Source organism: Saccopteryx bilineata, chromosome 6 (genome assembly GCF_036850765.1).
Source record: "Saccopteryx bilineata isolate mSacBil1 chromosome 6, mSacBil1_pri_phased_curated, whole genome shotgun sequence".
NCBI lineage: Eukaryota > Metazoa > Chordata > Mammalia > Chiroptera > Emballonuridae > Saccopteryx > Saccopteryx bilineata.
The window spans coordinates 94,337,411-94,362,162 of record NC_089495.1 but is presented as its reverse complement, the minus strand read 5'-3'; positions in this window follow the sequence as shown (position 1 = coordinate 94,362,162).

The following is a 24,752-nucleotide window of genomic DNA, read 5'->3' as shown; positions in this document are numbered from 1 at the left end:
ACAAGACAGAATGGTGGGTACCTTTCCCCCTATCCCCAGCTCACCTGCTGGCTTGCATGTAGACAAAAAGTTTCACTTTAGTAACTAACTGCCCAGGGCTTCGCTATGTAAACTGCAACCCCATCCAGCAAGGGCGGAGGTTTTACTGACCAGCGTCCATCTGTGCTGCCCGTGTATGTAAGTAAGAAAGTCTGACCACTCCATCTAGTCCTACTTGTGGTTTCTTTGGGATCTCTCAACAACATTAGGTCAATTTTTCGGGTCTGGATCTCCTGTGTTACACATGTGAATCAGCAATGTGTAAAATCATATTTCATACCTGATTTCTAGATACATAAGTCCATGCATGGTGAAATGAGAATTTGTTCTAAAGAAGTCCCCAAAGCAGCTTTGATAGTGTGCCAAAGTCAAAGGTGTAATACTCTGAGCCTGCCATTTTTTCTTTAAATTCTCCTGTACAGTCAGGAGCACCAGACTAAGCCAGAGTATTTGTATTTCTTATTTCCCTGTAACGATCTGTTGAAGCAGTTACTGGGTAGGTCAAACTTGACTTTTAACATACTCTTTATTGCAGGTTACGGCAGTTGATTAGTTCCAGAGTTCGTTTGCCACTGAGTGCCACAGACTACCAGTACCTCATTTTTCAGTGGTATCAGGATTGGTCTTCACTGTCCATACAGTCAGTCAGGTTCTGTCCCTGCTTCTGATTCAAAGCTGCTGCAGTAAATGAAGTTTTCTTAAGGTGTTTTAAAGAAAAATAAATTTATTACATAGAATTGGGTACAAGCAAAAATGGAAAGAATATAAAAATGAGTTGAGTTTTTTTTAAAGGATTTGAGCATAAAAACAACCATTGTAACATAGTTGCAATGAAGAGATCAAGAAACTCACTATCTTCACCATTGCACAGCCACCAACTGTCACCCAGTGTTTGACAGTCCACAATCTGTGGCTAAAACAATGACTGCAACTGTCACAGTCATATATATTGTGGCTAGATCCTGTAAGATCAGTTCCAGGCATTACAGCTGCCTTTTGACCATCACTTCTCTAGGACTTCTAATGTCAGCAGAACATTGGCAAGGGAATAGTACCCACCTCACTTCTACCTTCTACGTATCAAATACATATGTATAAATGGAAAACCTGAACTGCAATCCAGAATCCAGATTGTCAGGAATATTCTTTCTAACAGTCCAGTATTATTAATAAAGAAATGCATTCTAAAAGTGCAGTAGCTGCAAAGATATTTTTTGTTGTTGTTAGTAAAGATATTATATTATTATATCTATATATTATTCTGCAGAATTTTTTTAAATAACACATTTTTTTGTTCACTTCTAGAGTTAGAAAAGAGGAGACATATAAATAAAATTAAAAGTAGAAGGAGATGGTTAAGAACTGAACTATGGCATGAAAAATGTATAAGCAATATAACTACATATAAAATGTAGGGCCAACTAGTAAAAGTAACACAAGTTATTGTTTTGGGAAACTAATGGTTATTCCTGTTGGCTATCAAAAGGAACAAGAGAGCTATCTTCTTTTATTGCCAATTCAGAAAGTGTTATGTTTAGACATTTCATATATCACAAAAAGATTTGTAAAACAAAAGTAATTTATTGTAATGTAGGTAGGTCTTTCAATCTATGCTGTTACAATGAGTTAAAACCTATTTGACATATAAAACTAGACAACTACAATAATAAACATTTCAAAAAATTATAAATACTGAGTTGTTCTTTTATTTGAATGCTGGCTGAATTTCAAAAATGCATGTATCTATAAAATATACTTGTGATCATCAAAGTAAGATTGTGTCTCACAATTGAATCTTGAAAGAATTTGACAAACATGATATATAGTTAGAAGAAATGACAAGCCAGAAGCAAGAGTACGGGCACGGGTGATCTATTTAAACAGGCAAGCACATTTCAACATAATGAATCAACTTACACGTCAAACCAAGGCAGATACTTTTGGATTGCAAACCTATTTAAAGAATATTTGCACTTTAGTAGTTTTTACTTCCTTTTATTGTTAATTCAAAAGCACTACAGTTGAATTTTTAAAGCAACTGAAATGAATTTAGAAGGACAAAAAAGGTAAATGATCAAAAACAAAAATGATTATACCAGTGCTTGCTACACCCACTTATAAAGAAAAAAAAAACCTTTAAAAATGTATGATATAAAACAAAAACCACAGAATAGGTTTATTATGTTTCCCACTTATTTTCAAGATAATATAGGTTTTCAGATTTTTGTATTGTTAATGTAACTGAGCTCTGATATGTCAGGCTTGTGCTAAGCACTGCGCATATATGTTATCTCTTTCAATTTTCACAAAGGCTTATTCTACTTCATCAATTTCAAATCAATTAATTATTTTTCTTTCTTTTTTATTTTGATCTCTTTGAGATAAGGATTCACATTACTATTGATGTAATGCCATAGTGTAATTGCTGTGTTCTTTTTCTTTGTTGATGGTACATAAAATAATGAAGCACTTTATACAATAAGGTATCTACTTAAAATATGGCAATGTGAATTTTTTTATATGAAAACAGATCATCAGAGAGGCTAATGAGCCTGATTAAATTGAAATAACAAATTTTAGAAGCAGGATTCCAACTCAAGATTCTGTACATACATGTTTCACAAATATTATAGAATAATTTTTTCCATATTATTTGTACATAATAACTCCAACATTAAGATTTATTTAATAATTACAAGGACTATTTTACCATTATTTCAGATACAGTTAAGTAATTAATTCTAATAATAATTACAGTTAAAATGAAATTAATATTTTTGTTCCCTTATATGAATTAAAATGTATTATGTTGGTTTTATTCTTTAAACTGGAAAGAGTGCCAGCAATGACCCTTGATAAAAGATTACGAAGCAAAATTTTTGTCGCTATCATAATGACTATTAACATTCTGATAGCTTTTCGATGTTTGTGTGAGAAAACTTTTTTCACAGGATAACAAAAATGTTATGTGATTCAGAATTATCTATAAACAATAAACTTCATCAGTTTTATAGCAAATTGTCCTGAAACTGTAAAGTGAAGATACTCAATTTATCTCAGATAAGTATGATTTTATCTACCTTTCTCTTCTTTATGGAGATTAAAATAAAGATAAAATTATAAAAATAATGCCTTTGCTAATTTAACAAGTATTTAATATACCTATTAAATAAAAATAATTTTTAACCTCAGAGATAATCAAACTAAAAATGACATTTGTATTAAATATTTTTGTAAATGTACCAATTAACACAAATTTTGATATATGCTCACTAGAGGAGACATAGTGGTGTGATAAGCTGTTAGAGCAGTCAGACCTCCCCTGTAGGAAGTGCAGAAGAGTCATGAAAGGTTTCTGTAAGAAATAACATTTAAGATGAATTCAAAGCATGAGTAGAAATTGGTAAAAGTAAAGGGAACTGTACTTTACACCAAATGAAAAACAGTGTGAAGCCAACTTCTCTTTTCCTTATCTGATTCTTGTTTCACCTGCCCCTGCAGGGATCAGGTCTGCGTGGGTTTTGATGGCCCTCATGCAGGCAACTGGACATCAGTTCATATCCCTGCTGTGTGTTTTGCTTCCAGTCTTTGGCTTCTTCTTTTTCTTTTTTCCCCTGAAGTGAGATGCGGGGAGGCAAAGAGACAGACTCCCACATGCGCCTGACCGGGTCCACCCAGCAAGCCCAGTAGGGGGCATTGATCCATTGCAACAGGAGCTGTCCTAGTATGTGAGGTGGAGGCCATGGAGTCATCCTCAGTGCTTGGGCCAACTTTGCTTCAATGGAGCCTTGGCCGAGGGAGGGGAAGAGAGAGATAAAGAGAAAGGAGAGGGGGAAGGGTGGAGAAGCAGATGGATGTTTCTCTTTGTGCCCTGGCTGGAAATCTAACCAGGGACTTCCACATGCCAGGCTAGTGCTTTACCACTGAAGCAATTGGCCAGGGCCTATGGCTTATTTTTGACCCCACTGGACACTTCTCAAGGCTTACATGTGTACAACTTCTAAATGCAAGGAATTTAATACTTTTTAGACCAAAGCTTTCACCATTGGGTATAAAAAGCTCATGATTCAATTTCTCTCCATCTTTTTCCCATTATGGATTGTTCTAACCCATAGTTTAAGCTGCTTCTTGGATACCATTCCTTGGAATAAAGAAAGTAATCACATTTAATGTAGACTAATTTAACAACAACTCTCATAGTCTCTCCCTCCTCTCTTCCTTCACTCTATCATGCTTCTGAGGGCTCTACTTCTTAATAAAGTAATACCAGAAAAGTTCCCTGACTTAATTTGTAGAGAACCTAAATTAAAGAAGTGTTGTTCCAGGTACTAGTACAGTTTTAAAGACTGGTTAAGTGGAATAAAAAAAAATTCTACTTTTTTTTTAACAGAGAGATTTATTACATTTAATTAAATTTCAAACAATAAAGTTTCACACATTTATATCACATAAAATACTCAAGCTTTCTATTCCTCAACAAGGCTGTCCTTCCACCCCACCCCACTCCCCAGCCCAAACCAGTTGCCTAATGAACAAGAGCCACCCATATTACGGCATCCGTAACTGAAGCATAGCACAGTAGCGTGCCATGGCCCATCACTTGTGAACCTGTAGCTAACAGATTTGTTGGGAGAGTTGAAACAACAGATGCAAAATGGACCATTCCAGATGAATTCCAGAGTCACACATAGCATGAACCACCAAGAAAGATCTTTCTGTCATGATCAGAAACTTCACTTAGTTACTTGAAAAGAGTTTTATCTATGTAAGTGAGGTTTTATGATTTGTTATATGGGTCTGTAACTGTGCTGTATCTAGAGTTAGTTATTGTTCAGTACTGAGGACATACTTTTCTAAGTACTCAACCCAAGTTCTCTGAAATATGAGTTCTTACAGTCCACCTGGTGAGAACAGGCACCATTCAAGCCCTGCACCAGCACTAGGCACTGTTTCTTGTAATTATTATTATTATTTTTCATTTTTCTGAAGCTGGAAACAGGGAGAGACAATCAGACAGACTCCCGCATGCGCCCGACCAGGATCCACCCGGCACGCCCACCAGGGGCGATGCTCTGCCCACCAGGGGGCGATGCTCTGCCCATCCTGGGCGTCACCATGTTGTGACCAGAGCCACTCTAGCGCCTGGGGCAGAGGTCACAGAACCATCCCCAGCGCCCGGGCCATCCTTGCTCCAATGGAGCCTTGGCTGCGGGAGGGGAAGAGAGAGACATAGAGGGAAAGTGCGGCGGAGGGGTGGAGAAGCAAATGAGCGCTTCTCCTGTGTGCCCTGGCCGGGAATCGAACCCGGGTCCTCCGCACGCTAGGCCGATGCTCTACCACTGAGCCAACCAGCCAGGGCTCTTGTAATTATTTTTTATGGCTATTTCTTAGGCTTCATGTAGTTTCCTCAAATACATTTACTGAGAAGAACACTAGGGCTCATTAGCTGTGTCGCTCTCTTCTTTCTGGTATACAATTCTATGAAATCTGACTGCATTCCCCCTTCCAGCTCTCTACTTTCTTTCCTTGGTTCAGGCAGTCTCTTGGGCTTCAACTCAGTTCTTTTTCTTTACCAGAGTCCTAAATAATTTCTCAAGACACTGAATAGCGTAATCATAGGGCTCAACTTGTTGGGTTTTCATCTCACAAGAATCACTGTCCTCTATTGCCAAATTTCCAGTGTCTTAAAAACAATTGTTTTAAATATTTTGTGTGTTTATGTGTGTATATATGTGTGTCTATGTGTGTGCTAGGAGGGATGTTATTTCAATCATACAAGTAAATTTGTTTTCTGTTACTCCATTATAAATGGAAGGGGAAGTCCTCATGAACTGATTAACTTCTAAATTATCAACATACAGTGTTTCCTGAAGAGTAGATTTGTATACTATAAATGTGAAAGCAAAAACATCAGTTAGAAGCATATTGGAGAAGAAAAGGGAATAGTAAAGGCTGAGTTGGACTAGAAAGGTGGCTGTGTAGTTAAAGCAGATAAATATGTTAAGCTAGACCATGATGATAATTATGCTAAGTAATTTCTAATATGTTAAATGTTATCATACTACTACAAAGCAGAAAAAAATAGTCTAGTAAAACTACAGACCAAGCTTTGTACTACCATAACTAGTAATGAGAATGTTTTAAATATTGATGAGATATTTTTTTCATTACATAGTAAGAGTCAGCATTATTAAAGTTGAGCATGTATTATAATAAAAGGTTTGCTATTTTCAAAAATAAGAAATGGAAAAGTTAGAAATAATGAATTAAAAATTATTATGGTATCTGTTAAACTGATTTACTAAATTCAGAGAATACAGTATACCTAAATCAGTAATAGTTTACATCATTACTCTAAAATAAAAATGTATATATTTGTAATTTATTGCATCCTAGTTAGTTTATTAGATTTAATTTTCAAGATTCCTGTTCACTTTACTATAGGACTGAACTTGAAGTTAGACTACAATGGCAATGACAGCAATTTCTTTGATCATACTGTTATACAAATCACACCATCAAACAATAAATGGATATAACTGAAAAAATTTACAATTTAACACTATATAAATTATATAAAATATTTTAATAAAAATCTGAATTTTACATAACTGAAAATCTTATACTCTATGGAAACATAATCATTATATAGATGTATTTATAGGTAAAAGAATGTGTACTTTCTAATATATATATTACAAGTATACAGATTCCCTTTGATATTATTGATTAATAACCTAGTAACTGATTTTTTAGACCACAACTGAATACCTTTTGTGTTACTGAAGTCTCTGGTGTGAACATACTGATTTGGTATTTGTATACATTGCAAAATGATCACCACAATAAATCTAAATACTATCCATCACCATGAATAATTACAATATTTTTTATAAGAACTCAAGATTCACTCAAAATTTTTTAAGTATGCAACACAGTATTGTTAATTATAATCACCATACTGAGCAGAGAAGAGGTTTTCTTTCTAAAGCACTCATAATATTTTTTTTGTTGGAACTTTTCTTAAGCTGAACGTAACAGTCTCATGATTTTTTTCAGTTTCTGCTACAAGTGGCTTGTTAAGATTTTTTTTGCCTGCTTTAGACATTTTCTTAAAAATATTATTTTTGTCTTATAGTTATTTCAGCTTCCATGTTTGATCTAGCACAAAGAATATATAGCTGTAGTACTTTAAAAATCCCCTTAATTTCTTGCTTTATTTTAAAGACAAATATGTAACATTAGATTTTTTAAAATAATTTTTTGTAATCATTGGATCCATTAAAATGTTGGTAAATATAAGTACATGGCATGTATTTCAAATACAAATATAATACTTAAAAGTACACTGCTCACAAAAATTAGGGAATATTTCAAAATGAATATGAAGTGATAAAAAAGAAGGATTTGATATTTTTTAACAAGAACATCAAAAAGGGAAACAAGTCAAAGAAAGTTGTTCAATTATGCAAATGAGATGCAAAACCAGCTTTTATTTCATTAATGAAAATGCACTATACAAAAGGCTGAAAATACTAGAGTATCTGCACATTCCCTGATGTTGAAAGTGCACATCCTCCAATTTCCCAGCCCTTGCAATGCCCCTGCAACATAATTTGCCTGAATGAGAAACCTGGAGAGCCATAGGCTGTCTTGAAGATGATTAAACACAGACGATAGTGGCAACAGCACTTGGAACATCCCAAAGCGTGATTAGCAGACTGTGGAATCGCTTTCAAGAGACTGGCACAGTATGAAGAAGATGAGGGCAAGGTTGCTCATTTGCTACAACAGCAAGAAATGACTGCTACTTAACCTTATTGGCAAGAAGGTACAGGTGCAAGAATGCAACAGAGCTGCAGGGACAGTTTCTTGCTGCCACAAGACAATGAATATGCACGCAGACTATATGACTACTCCATTGTGTTGGAATGCATGCCTGGTGACCAATGGTATGCATTCTGTTATCTGCTGAACACTGTAGAACTCATAGAAGGTGGGTTGCTGAGCATTGTTATTGGAACCGTGATGAGTGTTCAACTGTCCTCTTCTCAGATGAATCATGGTTCAGTCTACAGACTGACACACATCATGTCCTGATCTGGCATGTATGAGGAACATGGGAGAATCCACGTTTCATGTGAGAAGGGATTCTTTCAGTGGTGGTGAAATCATGGTGTGGGCTGGCATCAGCATTGGTAATCATACCTCCCTCCACGTCATCAGAAGCAGACCACTGACTGCTGTCAGATATTGAGATGAGGTCCTGCACGTTATAGTGGTACCCTATGCTGGAGCAGTTGGAAACAATTTTTTTTTCATGAATGATAACGAAAGACCCCACCATGTGCATCTCGTCAACAACACGCTTCAGGAGGCAGGAATCTAATGCATGAACTGGCCTTCCCTTTCTTCAGACCTGAATCCCATTAAATATGTTCAGGATGCAGTGGGAAGATATCTGGCAAACTGTCCAATGGTTCCCACAACACTCCTTGAGCTGGAAGTTGACCTGGAGCAAGAATGGCAGAGGATCTCACAAGAACTGCTGGATAATCCGATCCTGTCCTTGCTCCATCACTGTCAGTGTGTTTTGGCAGTCCTGGGTGACCATACACCCTTTTGAACAGTCAATGTGTGGCTCTCTCATCCAGTTAGACATGCTTCTGCTCACCCTCACCAAAATGTCACTTGCTACTCAATCACGATAATAGAGTTTGCATCTCATTTGCATAATCTCATTTTGCTCTCACTTTTCTCATTAACTGACCAACTAAGGGTCTCAAACTTACTAAGAAGTTAATTTATAGCAACTGAAAGGATCAAACAAAATAAAAATTTAAAATAAATATGATCCAAAATATAAATATTACATATTATGTCCAATATCATGCATTCAATTATATGTAGCCTATACATGGCATACAGAATTTTAGCGTCTTTCCACTTCTGCTTCCACTAATGTCTTTAGATATTAAGAAGTCAATTACTTAAATAGCTCTTGAGTATTCAAAAGATAAAATGAAACTAACTTATACTTCAAAATATTTTTCTCATATGTAATAACTTATAATAATTATTACTAATTTGAAATAATTATATTAAATATTCTCCTTTTTAAATTGAATGAATATGAATTGAATTTAGATTCTGTAGGGAAAAAGAAAGTCCCTGTAAAAATCAACATGCATAAAATTCAAATGTCTTTCACAGTATACAATTTATTAGGCCTTTCGCTGGATCTCAGCAGTTAATTTGGCTTATCCCAATTTGTTCTACATGAATATATACATTTTATTATTTTCAATATGGAGACCTACTAAATGTATCACAGTGTACATGATAGGCTCAGTGAACCAAACTTCGTTTCTTCATCCTCCATAACTTCTGAATGCTCTGCTAACCATTAATGAAAATGAGAATTTGTGTAAATGATCTGAATTTAGAATCTAACTTCATTTAATGTATAAACAGCAGTAGGTTGTATAATTTTACTGTTTAATAATATTTACCCAAGGATAACTTCTCTTTATTCATCAAAGAAACTGTTTTATTGGAAACTTTACCACAATATCACCCAAATGTTAGGTTCAATCTGAAATCTGTTTCTGTTTCCTCTTTCGCCATTACATAAATGTTAACTGAGTTCTTACAGTCATGTAGGCCCCATACCTTGGGAACATTGGCTTTTTTTCTTTTAGAAAATATGCCCAGTCTACACTTCTAAATATTCTCATTAAATAGTTAAAAATAAATTTCAAATCCAACCCACCTTCTTATCTTCACCAAGATAACTGAATTAGCTTCTTGTTTGGCTTTTGTGCTTTTCCTTTTGTGCCCTATAATCTGTTGTCCATGTGGCAGCCAGAATGTTACTCAAAATGTTACCTTAGATCATTGACTTTTCTCTTATAGGTATGGCAATGATTTCTCATCTTCCTCAGAGAGAAACTGAAGTCCTTACAATGCTCTACACAATGCTACGTAATTTCACCTCCTCCTATTCTTTGCCCCTGGTTCACACGCATAGTCCCACCTCTGGGCCTTTGCATTTATTTATTACTAGGATGAAAACACACTACTCCCAGGGCTGGCGCTCTTGCTTTCTTCAAGTACTTCATCAAAGGTCACCTTTTAAAAGAGGTGTTTTCTGATCACCTTTTATAAACCATCATCTCCTTTCTGTTATGACTTTTTATCCTTAATTTGTTTCATTTTGCTACATAATGCTTTAACAACAACAAAATGCATATATCTCATTTTTATTTATTTTTAACTTTCCACAAAGACGAGTACATCATTTTGTTCACTACTGTGTTGTACATGTCTAAAGCTGTACATCCAATAAAGCAACCTTAGTCATATGGCTAAAATAAAATAATAAAAAATAAATAAATATTTAGATATAGATTTAAATTAATTAAAATTAAGAATACAGTTTCTTATTTCCACTAGCCACATTGCAAGTCCTCACTGGCCACATATGACTAGTGTTACCATAATGGACAGCACAGACATAAAATGTTTTCATCACAGAAAGTTCTATTGGATAACATGGACTAAAATGTACTGAAAGCAAAGATAGGCATTAAATATACATTGCTTGTTTACATCAATATAATTTTTAAGAAGTGAAAATGTCAAACATTAGAATAAAAAAGGAAATATAATCAGTTACATAAGTAATTCTAATAACATTAAGTCACTATTCCATGCAAATTTATCACAAAACATGTGCATCTGCTATGAAAGCATTTTTTGTTTGTGTGACAGAGACAGAGAGAGAAACAGCGAGATGGACAGATAGGGATAGACAGACAGGAAGGAAGAGAAATGAGAAGCATCACTTCTTTGTTGCGGCACCTTAGTTGTTCATTGATTGCTTTCTCATCTGTGTCTTGACTAGGGGGGCTACAGCAGACTGAGTGACCCCTTGCTCAAGAAAGAGACCTTGGGGTTTTGAACCTGGGTCCTCTGTGTCCCAGTCCACTCTATTCACTGCGCAACCACCTGGTCAGCCTGTGGTGAAAACTTTATATTCAGAAACACTTAAGTTAGAAGAATCTATGAAAAGGAAGTGGAAAAGTTAATAATGATCATAAAATATTGATAAAATAATTAAATATTTACCTTTCTAAAAGTATAAGAACTAATAATTAAATTTTAGATACTTTAAATGCAAATAATTTTAATTTAATTTTTTTTCTGAGATATTAAAAATTTTTTAAATCCTCCTCATTTGGTTTGTAAAATTGCATAACTACATTTTTAATATTGATAATATCAAAAAGAAAATTGCAAATCAATATTACTCATAAACAGGCTCTGGCTGGTTGGCTCAGTGGTAAAGTGCTGACCTAACTTGTTGAAGTTCCAGGTTTGATTCCCGTCAGGGCACACAGAGAGGTGACCATCTGCTTCTCCACCCCTGCCCCCCTTCCTTTCCAGCACCCATGGTTTGAATGGTTTGAGCGAAATTGGCCCTGGGTGCTAAGGATTGCTCCCAGCCGGGCAAGCATTGCCTGGTAGGAGCTTGCTGAGTGGATCCCGGTCAGGGCACATGTGGGAGTCTGTCTCTGCCTCCCTACCTCTCACTAAATACATATATATATTACTTATAAACAAATATATAACATTTAATAATTTAATATTTTCAATTTATAAAGAAATCAAAATTAGATTATTATACCATGATTAAGTTTAATTTTCTATATGAAGGAAAAAACTGTGATTAATATAGAATGTCTGTTACTATAATTTATTACATCTAGTTGAAATAAAAAAAACAAACACATTATCTTATCAATAATCAAAACTATTTGCTCAAATATGTCAGCCATTACTAGGTAAATTCTATGTAAAATGGAGTAAAAATATATTACAAAGAAATATTACTATAATTTTAATTAAAATCAATATCTAGACAAAACTTGACTCTAAGGTCATTATTTCTTAAATTTACTTGAACATTTTTTGTCAGTATATAGAGGTTTTAAAAAATGAAACAGTCCCCCAAAAGAGAAAATAAATCTCTTTGTTGTTCATAGAATTGCTTAGTTAAATCAAAACTGCAATTAAAGTAAAAGTTTTAATGTGACTAGATATAGTTGAGTATTTTAATAAATTATTTATTTATTATAACTATTTGCTCATAGACAAAAGGCATAATATATATCCCATAATAATGGTGATATTTTAAATTTAGAAAATCTTATAAGAAAAAAATAATGTAACCTAAAGAACATTTAGTTGAAAAAGGTAAATTGAGGTTTGAGCAATGTAAATAATATGCATGGTCATATATATAAAAACATTATTATAAAAACTATTAGGCTTGACCTGTGATAGCACAGTGGATAATGCATTGACCTGGGAATGCTGAGGTCACTGGTTTGAAACCCTGGCTTGCCTGGTCAAGGCACAAATGGGAGTTGATGCTTCCTGCTCCTACCCCTTCTTTCTCTTTTTCTCTCTTCCTCTGTCTCTCTTCTCTCTCTAAAAAAAACTGAATAACATTAAAAAATAAAATATATCTTTAAAAAAACTTTATTAGCATAAAAATAGTATATTACTTTAAGCAATTCTAATTTAAATCTAAGAATAGTTGTTAATGATTATAATTGGATATGATTACTTTAGTACAATTATTTTAATATTGTTACATAAGAATAAATGCAGTTAGCACAGACAAATAAAAATAGTTACAGGCATTTTTCTTCCCAGGTATGAAAACATAGATTATTAAATTTATCAATTGTATTGTTCAAATGAATTTTAAAAAAAGAAAGAGAGAATAGAATAGGTTAAGAATTCTAGGAGAGATCTCTATATACAATATTTTCTTTCTTTTTTCTTTTTCTTTTTATTCATTTTTTGATACAGAGAGAAAGAAAGAGAAAAAGATATGGACAGAGGGGGAAAAAGATGAGAAGCACTGACTCACAGAAACCCCAGTGACCTTGGGGTTTCTCACGGGGACCCCAGCATCCCAGATTGATGCTCAATCCACTGCACCAACACCGGTCAAGCAATATTTTAATTTAATATGGTTTCAAGTCAGTTAGAAAGGTTATATTCTTAATTACAAAGGGGAGTACAAATTCATATTCATTGGGAAGAAAATAAAATTGTACCAATAATTGGACTATATGAAAATGAATTGCACACAAATTAAATTTTTAAATGTAAAAAATAAAACACAAATAACTAAAGTATATGAATGGCAAAGATGTTGGAGAAAGTTTCTTCAGAATGACTAGCTGGAAACTAAAAAGAAAAAGATTGACATACTTTATTAGAAATATGTGGCCTGACTTGTGGTGGCGCGGTGGATAAAGCATTGACTTGGAATGCTGAGGTTGCCAGTTCAAAACCCTGGGCTTGCCTGGTCAAGGCACATATAACAAGCAATCAATGAACAACTAAAGTGAAGCAACTCTGACTTGATACTTCTTGTTCTCTCTCCTCCTCTCTCTGTATATTCAATAAATAAAATTTTTAAAAAATTTAAAAAATTAAAAAAAAGAAATATGTGAACATGGCAAATAAAATAAATAAACAGAATACATGGATAGACCATAAATTAAAAACAGTATTTTCAAAGTTGTAGATAGAGTTATTTCTAATAATTTATAGTAGTATTTAATCAATAACAACACAAGTGTGGAATATTTGAAAATCTACGAAGTATCTTAAGAGAAAATTCACAGAACAGTTCCTAATGAAAAGATGCTTAAAACTTGTTACTTTTCAATGTAATGTAATGTAAAGCAACAATGAGCTATGACATAGAATCAGGGTCTCAAAAATAAAATATCTTTTCACATCCTTTTGGTAGAAAGTATGCCTGTACAAAGGTACTGTCTCATAAGGCTGTTATAAATGTAAATTGTTGCAACTTTTTAACAAACCATTTGGGAAACACATCTTGTTTAACTCTTCAGTATCATTCTTGATAATCTATCCCACAGACACAAAAGCACCAGTTTATAAGGACATGGGAGTAATAATGTTACGGTCACGTTGTAATTACCAAGACTCCAGAAATAAAGTATATTTCCATTGATAAAGGAATAATTGTTTAAATTATAATTTATGGTATAATATATGGTAATGGTATATCCATATATTACACTATTACATGTCAATTAAAAATAGTAAATTAAAAATATACCAAGTGTTTTGAAATATGTTATAATTTAATTAAAATAAAAATGTATTCAAATATAATAAATCTTTACTGTAAAACATATATTAAATATTTTTAAAATTATGTATAATGTGTACATATAAAAATATGTGGCTATATAATCATACATAATATTAATTATACAAACACAAAGACACTGAATAAAACATGCCTATATGGACTTTGGGTGTATGTGTTGGACATGGATGTGAATGGTCTGTGTGTAGTCAGGAAAAGAGGAGAAAAGACTCATAAAATATTAAATTAACAAAAATAATAAAAAATAAGAATATTGTTTATGAGATTATGACATGAATGCATATGTACAAGTAAATATTTGTGTAAGTCTTTTTAATTGGAAATGAAATAGATTGAGCATTTTACCATGCAAATGAATTGAGGATAGTAGTCTAAACGAAACAACCTTTTTGATAATCCATTAAATATTATTCATAATGCTACAACTAAATAAAGAATGAGAGAAAGACATAAAAAATTGGAATTTTGATCACATTCTTAGAAGACAGATAACAGATTGCTATTTGTGAGTGATGAGAGCAGTGGAAGCCTCTGAAGAAGGGAGTCAGCTTTCCGACCTGTCACAAAGGACAATGAGAAGACATGAGTGCAGCTCTTATGAGGATAATTTGAAGGAACTAAAGAGGCTCATGCTGGAAAATAGATCCTGGAAAACTACAATGCTCTTTGTTTGAACAAATGCTCTGTGTATTTAATATTGGAATTTTTTTTCCCACATACTAATTCTATAAAAATAGCATGTAATCACAGAGAATAAGTCTAATCAAAAACCGTGTGTAAGAGCCAATGATTCTATACAGGTATGAAGTTAAGTGAGCGTTTGGCCTTGGAACTAGGAGGCGTTTGCTTTCTGCATGTTGTGACTATTAGATTAACAAACTTTTCTTGCCTGACCAGGAGGTGGCGCAGTGGATAGAGCGTCGGACTGGGATGCGGGAGGACCCAGGTTCAAAACCCCGAGGTCGCCAGCTTGAGTGCAGACTCATCTGGTTTGAGCAAAGCTCACCAGCTTGGACCCAAGGTCGCTGGCTCAAGCAAGGGGTTACTCGGTCTGCTGAAGGCCCGCGGTCAAGGCACATATGAGAAAGCAATCAATGAAGAACTAAGGTGTTACAACGCGCAATGAAAAACTAATAATTGATGCTTCTCATCTCTCTCCATTCCTGTCTGTTTGTCCCTGTCTATCCCTCTCTCTGACTCAATCTCTGTCTCTGTAAAAAAATAAATAAATAAATAAGGGAACTTTTCTTAACTAACTCAGACTAATAAATGAAATCTACTGCCTATAAATTCTTAAAATATTCACCTAGCTGTTTGAGATGTTAAATAAACCTTCTTACTGCAAAGACATTTGAAATAATATCTATTATGTTAACATTTCAAAATTAGTATATACAGAAGTTATACATCATATTTTTAAAACATGAATGGTTAATATTTCATAACTGAAGTACCAAAAGTTGACAAAGAAATTAATAAAAACCATTGCTACCAAAAAGAAAGTGAAAATTAAGATAGTTCACTCAAATATTTTTAGGCTCTTTAGAATTTAATTGAAAACCTCGCTATAGTTAAAAGAGAATTTTGTTTTCAGTAAGGAGGGGGAAAGGATAAAAAATAGAACTAGAAGGATGAAAAGTAACATTTATATATTCACTCCTGTATTTAACTGATTTATGATTAATTAATAATGTATTTTAATAATGCATAAATTACAACAGTTAAAATAGACAAATTTAAATTGCTACATAATTGCATATCCCATTTAAAGGCTACAATTTTATATTCCCCAAATATACAAATATAGGGTAAGTTAATTAAGAATATTTTTTATTCTGGTATAATGGAAAAAATTTAAAAAATATATGTTTAAAATTTTAATATTTGCAAACTGATTTTATTGGAAAAAAAAGAATAGGACTTCATAGGGAATATTTTCTCAGGATGTACAATGGATACTAAGATATATTGAGAAGAAAATAAATCGTAGCCCTGCTTAGACCATTTAGTTAAGACCATTCTAACAATTGTCTGTTTATTCACTTTTGCTATTATTTAACTTTTCTCTCCTCTGCTAATCTGTGAGCTCCAGGAAGATAAAGCTTTTATGTAACCTGCTCAGCCTTTTATTCTCCCTATCTAGCACAGGGCCTAGCTGTTAACTGAGACCAAATTCTTGAATAGTAAATTAATTAATAAAGAAATAGTAATTAGGCCCTAGCTTGGTGGCTCAGTAGATAAAGCTTCATTCTGGTGCGGCTCAGGTTACAGGTTCAACCCTGGTCAAGGGTTAGGGCACATATGAGAAGCAATCAATGAATACACAAATAAGGAGAAAGAAAGTTGATGCTTCTCTCTCTCTTTGTCCTTTTGCCTGTCTCTCTTTTTCTTTCCTGCTCTCTTTCTTTCTGAAATCAATGGAAGAATTTTTAAAAAAAAACATAATATAACCAGTTTTCCAATACGATAGTGTTCATCATTGTTGAAATAAATAACCAGTATTATAATACTTGTAGTTATTATAGTATGGCTAGTGAGTGGACATTTAAATATGGTTATGTGGCTACTCTTTTACAATTATTCAAATATCCATATAAAATGAAGATTATACATTTTAAGTTAAATATATGTATAAACAGAAAGCTAAAGAGAAATGTAAAGGAGAAAGGAAACCTCGGAAGGTCACCACTCAATAAACTGAGTATAAAGATCAAGTGCTTCATTCAGGTACTGGTGCCTGTCTCAGCTGTCAGGTGGCTGTGATTATTTCTATTATCTTTATCTTTACACCCACTGCAAACTGACATAGAACTTTCAGTCAATGTACAGAAATACTATAGTAAATGAGATGATGGAGAGATTTCCTACCATTTTTTGTTTGTTGTTAGTTTTTTTTTTTAAATTAACTCTGAAGATAGAGGAAAAGAGTAGGAGAGATAGAATAGAGGGAGATGAGAGAGAGAGAGAGAGAGAGAGAGAGAGAGAAACTTGTTTATTCCACTTATTTATACATTCATTGGTTATTTTTTGCATATGACCTGCAGAGGGATAGAACCTGCAATCACGGCATATTGGGATGATACCCTGAGCTCCCAGCCAGAGCCATTTACCCTTTATAAAACAATGTTTAAAGCTCTTGTTTCACAGGCTGCTAGGTAATCTATCAATATATTGTAACTGAGACCTGCAAGAGCTTTTCTCACTTCTTAGAAGACCATGGTGATGTTGTTTCTGCTACCTGCTGCAGCCACAAAGAGGGTGAGTGGGGTTACTGATGTGGCTGGCTGGTTGTGTTCCCCATGCCTGGTGAAGGTGTCATAAAAGTCAATTGCAGTTGGATTCCCACTGGAACAGTCACCAACATGTTTAGAGCCTTCTTCTCATAGTTCTCCATCATAATCTTCCTGTCCTAGGATTCTTTCCTCCTCCTCTTTTCTTTCCAAGCATGTCTGATAAATCAAGCCATTTGTTGTCAGAGTTCCAAGAAGCCAAGGGCCCAAATATGAATCCTCATTCAGCCATTTACAATCCAGGATTATCTTTCTTTCACCTGACTTCTGTATCCCTATCTATAAAATGGGAGTGGTGGTGTCTGTCTGGTTTTTTCACAGGGACATTCTGGGTTCTATTGCAGCTATGGATGTAGGGTTGGAAAACTTTAAAGAACCATAGACATGATTATAGAAGGGAAAAAAAATAAGTAATGAAGTTAACTTGTAAAGTTTGCAAAAATGTGATAATACATTAAAAAGCAGAAAGCTAACGTAAAGAAGGGTGCAAAGATTGAAATAAATAAGTAATAATATTTTCAACAATAATGAAATGATTTGGCTACATAATTATAGGTAGTTTATTATATAAATTTAGGGACAAAATCCACTTTGATTTGTGCATATGCAGAATCTGGAAAAAATCTGGCATGTCTTAGAAAAGAATACATATTTTTTGAGTCAATTTATTAAGTTGCACTGCCCTCATTCCTATAGTTGGAGATTCTATATGTAATGAAGATACTTAAATAAATACATGTTTTATAAGTATATATTATATATTTAAATATATAGCTACATGTCTATAAATATAGCATAATATTACAGCATCATAATAAAACTAATTTTCTTAGTGATAATATTAAAAATTCATACACTTAAATTTTATTTCTAGATCTAGTACTTGTTACTCTAATTTCATATTTTTACTGGTTTTGATTTTGTTTATTACTTGATGGATAAATTATCTGAATAAATAAATTCTTTTTCTACATATATTTTTACTCCCTTGAGCAAAGAAAATGGTTAATGATGGGAAGATTTTTAAGCTATAAATTACAATCTGCATTGCACATTAGAAAATAAGTATTAAAAAGTACATATCATGAAATATCAAATTTATTCTATGAATATTATAATAAATCTGTATTTAAAACACATTCTCCTAGTAAATCAATAATTAAAAACTTCTTTACAGACCATGTTTCTTTCGTGAGTTTATCTCACAATTTGTAACACTTTTGAAACTTTACTTTCCATAGGTAAAAAAATTTTATTATCTTACTGCATCTAGAAAGTTAGCAAAAGATGTATAATATAAATAATTTGTGTTTTTTTAAAAGAGTACTACTTTTAATAATACACTTAGATTTTATAAGTATAGTCACTTCAGTGCTACTCGTTGGGTCCCCCACAGTTCGTTCTGGTTCCCAAATTCAAATAAGGGGATGTTCTTTGTTTGCTTCATATTGTTTTAAAAGCTCTTCAGTCCTAGGTGTTTTTATTAATCAAATAATTTTTACTGGCCACCTCTAAATATACCAGGTGCTCTGTTCGCTATAAACTCACAAAACGAGCAAAATAATCATTAAAGACAAGTAGCTAAAAGACCTGTAGTGGCAGACAGAAAAACAGACAGCTGTAAAATAATGTATAAGTTAATGTAGAGACATTTATAAGATTTTTAAAGAAAGTAATTGAAAGTAATGCATTTCATGTTAGTAGAGAGTGAGAGAAATGGGCAGCAGCAAGGACAAATAGAAAAATCCTAAAACCTAAACTTCATCTCATACTTAAGGAATAAATGAGAATAAACCTGAATAAGGACAAAGTAATAATAATTGAGAGGGAGAGTAGATCATGTGAAAAAATAAAATTAAGGAAGAGATAAAAAAAAAAAGAGAAAGTTGAGGAAAAAGAAAAAATAAGTGGTGAACAAAAGTAAAATTCTACAGTTAATTTAGCGTGAAAACTAAATTTAAAATTTAATATTTGGCCTGACCAGGTGGTGGCACAGTGGATAGAGCGTCCGACTGGGATGAGGAAGGATCCAGGTTGCCAGCTTGAGCATGGGCTCATCTGGTTTGAGCAAAGCTCACCAGCTTGGACCCAAGGTCGCTGGCTTGAGCAAGGGGTTACTCGGTCTGCTGAAGCCCGCGGTCAAGGCACATATGAGAAAGCAATCAATGAACAACTAAGGTGTCACCACGAAAAACTGATGATTGATGCTTCACATCTCTCTCTGTTCCTATCTGTCCCTATCTATCCCTCTCTCTGACTCTCTCTCTGTCTCTGTTAAAAAAAAAATAATTTTGGGTTACTTGTATAAAAAGCTGGTTTAGCTAAATATTTTTATTTATCAGTCCTTTTTATATAATCTAAATTTTATTAAATATATTTTTACTCATATCATGTATTATTAACATTTTATTTTAGTTAATTCACTATATATTACTATCTCCTTTTCAGTATATTGTATTGTATAATTTAATTTACTTTTAATATGTAGGTTTACTATATTTTTAGATAAAACACTTTAAACAAGTATAAAAAGTCAGTTATAAGGTAAATGCTTTTTCTCACCATTTGCCATGATTATTAATCATCTCTGCTTGTTCCAGCTCCCACATATACCTATCCTGTGTTTTCATTCCAAGAATGAGTTCTCAAACTAAAAAGCCAGAAACTAAACAACATTCCATTTTTACAGGCAAAGAACTCCTCTATTGTTCTCCTTCTCTCCTTCCCCTTATGCTAACATTAGTATATTTTTAGTAATAAGATACTGGACTACCAGATATTGTTGCATTCTTTTTTGTTATTGTTCCTGTTGCATTCTTACATTACTAAATACAGCTTTCAGTAGAAAATTCATGAAATAAAATCTAGTATTTCTGTTACTGACAAGCATAAAGGCTAATCTATGAAGAGCAAAAGAGAAGAAAAAAGTAAATGGAAACTTTTAGAAAGGAAAAATTTTTAAACATTCCATGTTTATTATTTCTTATTTTTTAATTAGGTAAAAAGCAGCATACAATTAGTCAATTTTAAGTTAATTGACTTTTGGTGAATTCTGAAAAATGTGTACAACTCTGTAGTCACTATCATAATTATTGCATACAATATTTCCATCTTCCTGAAATATCTCCTCTATCTCTATGCAGTCAAGAGCACCGATTCCTCCTACTACCATACACCTCCAAGCCCAGCAACCACTAAGTTGCAGTCTGTCATAGTTTTTCTATTAAAATAAAAATCTTATGTAAATAAAATCCTGTCCTCTTTGTAACTGGCTTATTTCATTTAGTGCAGGACTTTGTATGTTTTTCCACTGCAAAGAGCTGAACAGAAGCCCCAAGAAACATGTCTGCATCCTGTGCCTAGCTAGAAGCTGTAAATACCACCTTCCAAAGCAAAAGAATGAGCATAAAAGGAGGTCCTTACATGCAATAATATATATCCTTATAAGAGAGGTAAAAAGGGTTTGAGTCAAACAAACAAAGAAGAAGACTATGTGAAGACAGAAAGAAAAGAAATGTGACCACAAGTCATCTATTAGAAGCTTGTAGAGCCAAGGAATAGATTGATTCCCTCCTAGACTCTCTGGAAAGAGTCAGTTTCAGTTGCTTTGCACCTCTATCAGCACTTAGTATTTTCAGAAGTTCTATTACTTTTTAATTTGTTTTATTTCTTTTAATTTTAGTGGGTATGTAATGATCCTTCATTTTCATTTAAATTTGCATTTTCTAGAAACAAGTGATATTGAGTACAGTGGCTACTTCTCATTTATCTTCTCTGATGAAGTGTGTATTTAAAATTTTTCCCATATTTTCACTGGTTTTGGTGATTGAATTTATTTTTTAGGGATGTTTTAACAAAGTATTACTGACTGAGTGTCTTAAACAATAAAATTTATTGTCTGTTTTGGTCAATCAGTAAATACAGCTGGACAGTAAATAGTTGTGAAACTAGAGTTCAAGATGACTGTGTCAGCAGGGCGGCTGCAGTACAAGGGCTGGGAGAAGGCATCTCTTTTGTCTCTCTTAGTTTATGAGGTTTGTGGGCAATCTTTGGGGTTCCTTGGCTTGTTGAAATATCACTCTAATATCTGCCTTCATCTTTACATGACCACTTTGTGTGCAGTCTACCTCTAAATTGTCCCTTTTTAGAAGGATACCAGTTATATTAGACTAGGGTCAAACCTAATGATCTTATTTTAACTTGCTTACTTATCTTCAAATACAGTAATATCTCAATTTTCATTGACTTACATTACCACTGGTTTCAGTTTTCATCGATTTTTTTCTGCAAAAAATTTGTCTCGGTTTTCATTGGCTGCCTTGGATTTCGTCACGTGCCCACATGACCTTGCCGCTAATTTTGTGAAAACAAAGGGCGACCCACGCATTCTCCTGCTCAGTGTGGCGTTGTTTCTCATTGTATGAGCATCATGCCTCACATCTAGCCAAACAATTCCATTGCTTTCCAGTTCTTTTATCCTTCATTTATTGATTGAGATTGCTAGAACTACAATTACGTGTAAGTGACTACTGTGTATACAATATCTGCACCTCTCTCTCCCTTTCTCGCTGTCTTCCATATACCAGGATGAGTCTTCAGAAAAGTAAATGCTATGTTAAATGTTCATTTATCTTTATATTAGTCTTTATATTCATTTTATATTAATTTCTTATTGTTTTTAGTATTAAACACTACATATATTCTCTATAAAATGTGTTTTTGGTATGTATTTTGGAGTGTCTAGAATTAATTAATTGGATTTACAATTGATTTATATGGAAATAATTGCTTTAATTTTCATTGCTTTCAGATTTTGCTGATCGTTTTCGGATGGATTATCGATAAAAACCGAGGTATCACTGTAAAGTCACATTCTGAGGGGTTATGACTCCAACATATGAATTTTGGGATACACTATTGCAACCACATTAGTGATAAAGATGAGAAGTTCTATATTAGAAATGATTAGATGTTCCTTCAGTACATCCTCATGAATACATCTAGATATCAGCTGATGGTATCAGTCTATACTTCAGTAATTAAGTCCAAATTGTGCAGATATTATAAAGAGATATCAGAATATATGTTAAAATTAAATCTGTGACAGTGGACACAATTGCCAAAGGTAACAGACACAGAGGAACCTGGACCAGAGACCTGAGGTGATATGCAAAAAATGACCTGAGAAACAAAAATCTGTAAATAAAACTGGTAGGAAGAAGCCAAAGAATGTAAGAGTGTTCTAAGGGAGCAGTTTATTGTGCCAAATGCTGGTAAGAGACGAAATAAAATGAAACAGAAGTGTTGGTTGGTTTGGGTAAGATGGAGCTGACTGGTGACAATGATGAAAATATTTTCAGCAGAATGGTGGAGATAGGATAGTGATTACAATGGGATGGCAAAGTCTCTACAGAGGAAAAGTCGTGATGTTACCACTTAGAGGTGAAGATAGATCAAGGAACCAAGAGAACTCTAAGTTAAGAACTACAGAAAACTATTCTCATTTTCTGAAAGTTCATTTCTATTCTTTTAAAAGCATGTTGTCAGTAATTAAGCAACAGACAAGATAGGTTTTAGGAAAATACAATACTCTTTCCAACAAATCTGATATTTAAAAAACCCAACAACAATAACATAATAAACAATGGACAGAATTTGTGTGATTACACGCTGTCTTGAGAGTTTTCTTAGCAGGTGGCCTTAAGCACAACACAAGATTATTTTTCTGGTTACACATTTTTATCTAGGACCACAGGGAAGGGTCCTCTTCCCTGTTAGCAGAGAGGCTCACAGTTCCTTTATCCACTCTCAGTTTGGGCCTTCAGGGTCCTGGGAGAGGCTAAATACACTGGTTAAATGTTTCCATTATTTCAAAGGGGCACAGGATAGTTGTAAGATAAGACTGGGTTGATCATGTCAGCATTCTTGGTGTAGGGGATAAGAGTGATAGAATTCTAGTTAGGCCTTTGGTGGTGAAGGATGCAATCAGCACCAGCTCCCTGGCCCCAGCATTCCCTTTTTAAGGAAGGTGAGGAGTCTCGAGGTCATCTTGGTTCTGGAGGTTGTGGTCCACAAAATTTCTCAGCATCAGTTCAATATATCAAGAACATCTAGTACGAGACTTACAAAAGTTCCAGTTGTGCATGTTTTGAATCTTCACTATGATAACTTTATGAGATTTACTTCTCTATGGAGTTCTTTCCTCATTTGAAACACAATTTACTTATTTGTATCATGAAACCTGCATTTATTTTTACTATTTCCATTTAAAAAAATACATGTGATATGCTGTGATATGAAATTTTATTTTTTCGCATGTCTTTCCAGATAAAATTTAATTGATTTAGTTCAAACCAAACTTCTCTCCTTCAACTTTGATATTTTAAAACATTTTTAATCATAAGTGGCACACAATATTGTATCAATTTCAATTTACATACATAAATAAATTACCACTGGCCCTATATTTCACCCAGTTCAAGTTTTTATTTTCTTTAAATCATCTCCTGACTAAAAGAACACCTATTTATTCCCTGTTCTTTAATTATTATGTAATGCCAATTATTAATTATCTGAGATTAAAATGAATGCATTTTAAAAATATTGGTAACATATTTTATTGGTTATATATATCACATGATATACATAATAAATAGATACATGTATATCTATAAAGATATATAAAGATAATATTAATTTATTCCATTTTTAACTGATTAAAATGTTATTGGAAGATAACTTTGTAGTTTTATAACCAATGATGCATGACTCACTACTAGACACTGATACTGAATGTAAACATCTTTAGTAATTTTATAATTGAAAAAAAACAGCAGTCTCATTAAAACATTTATTTTATATTAATGAAGTTTTATTTGTCATTGTGAGAAAAATGGAAGACTTTTCTTCAATTAAAGATAAATGTCAGAAAATTTAGTAGGGTTTATAAAATATCCACTAATCAAATGACTACAGATTCTCTCAATGAATGCACTCATCTTGCACACACTTACAGAATGCCTACTCTGTTGGGTATTGCGCTGGTGGTGCAATTAGAGTCCTAAACAAGACTGACAAGGCCCTGCCATATTGAAGCTTGCATTTGAGAGTGAGTGACAGATAATACAATAAACAAGTAATTCAGTCATGTTTAATGGGAGTGGAGGCTTCTTTAGATTCAGAAACACATGCTGGAC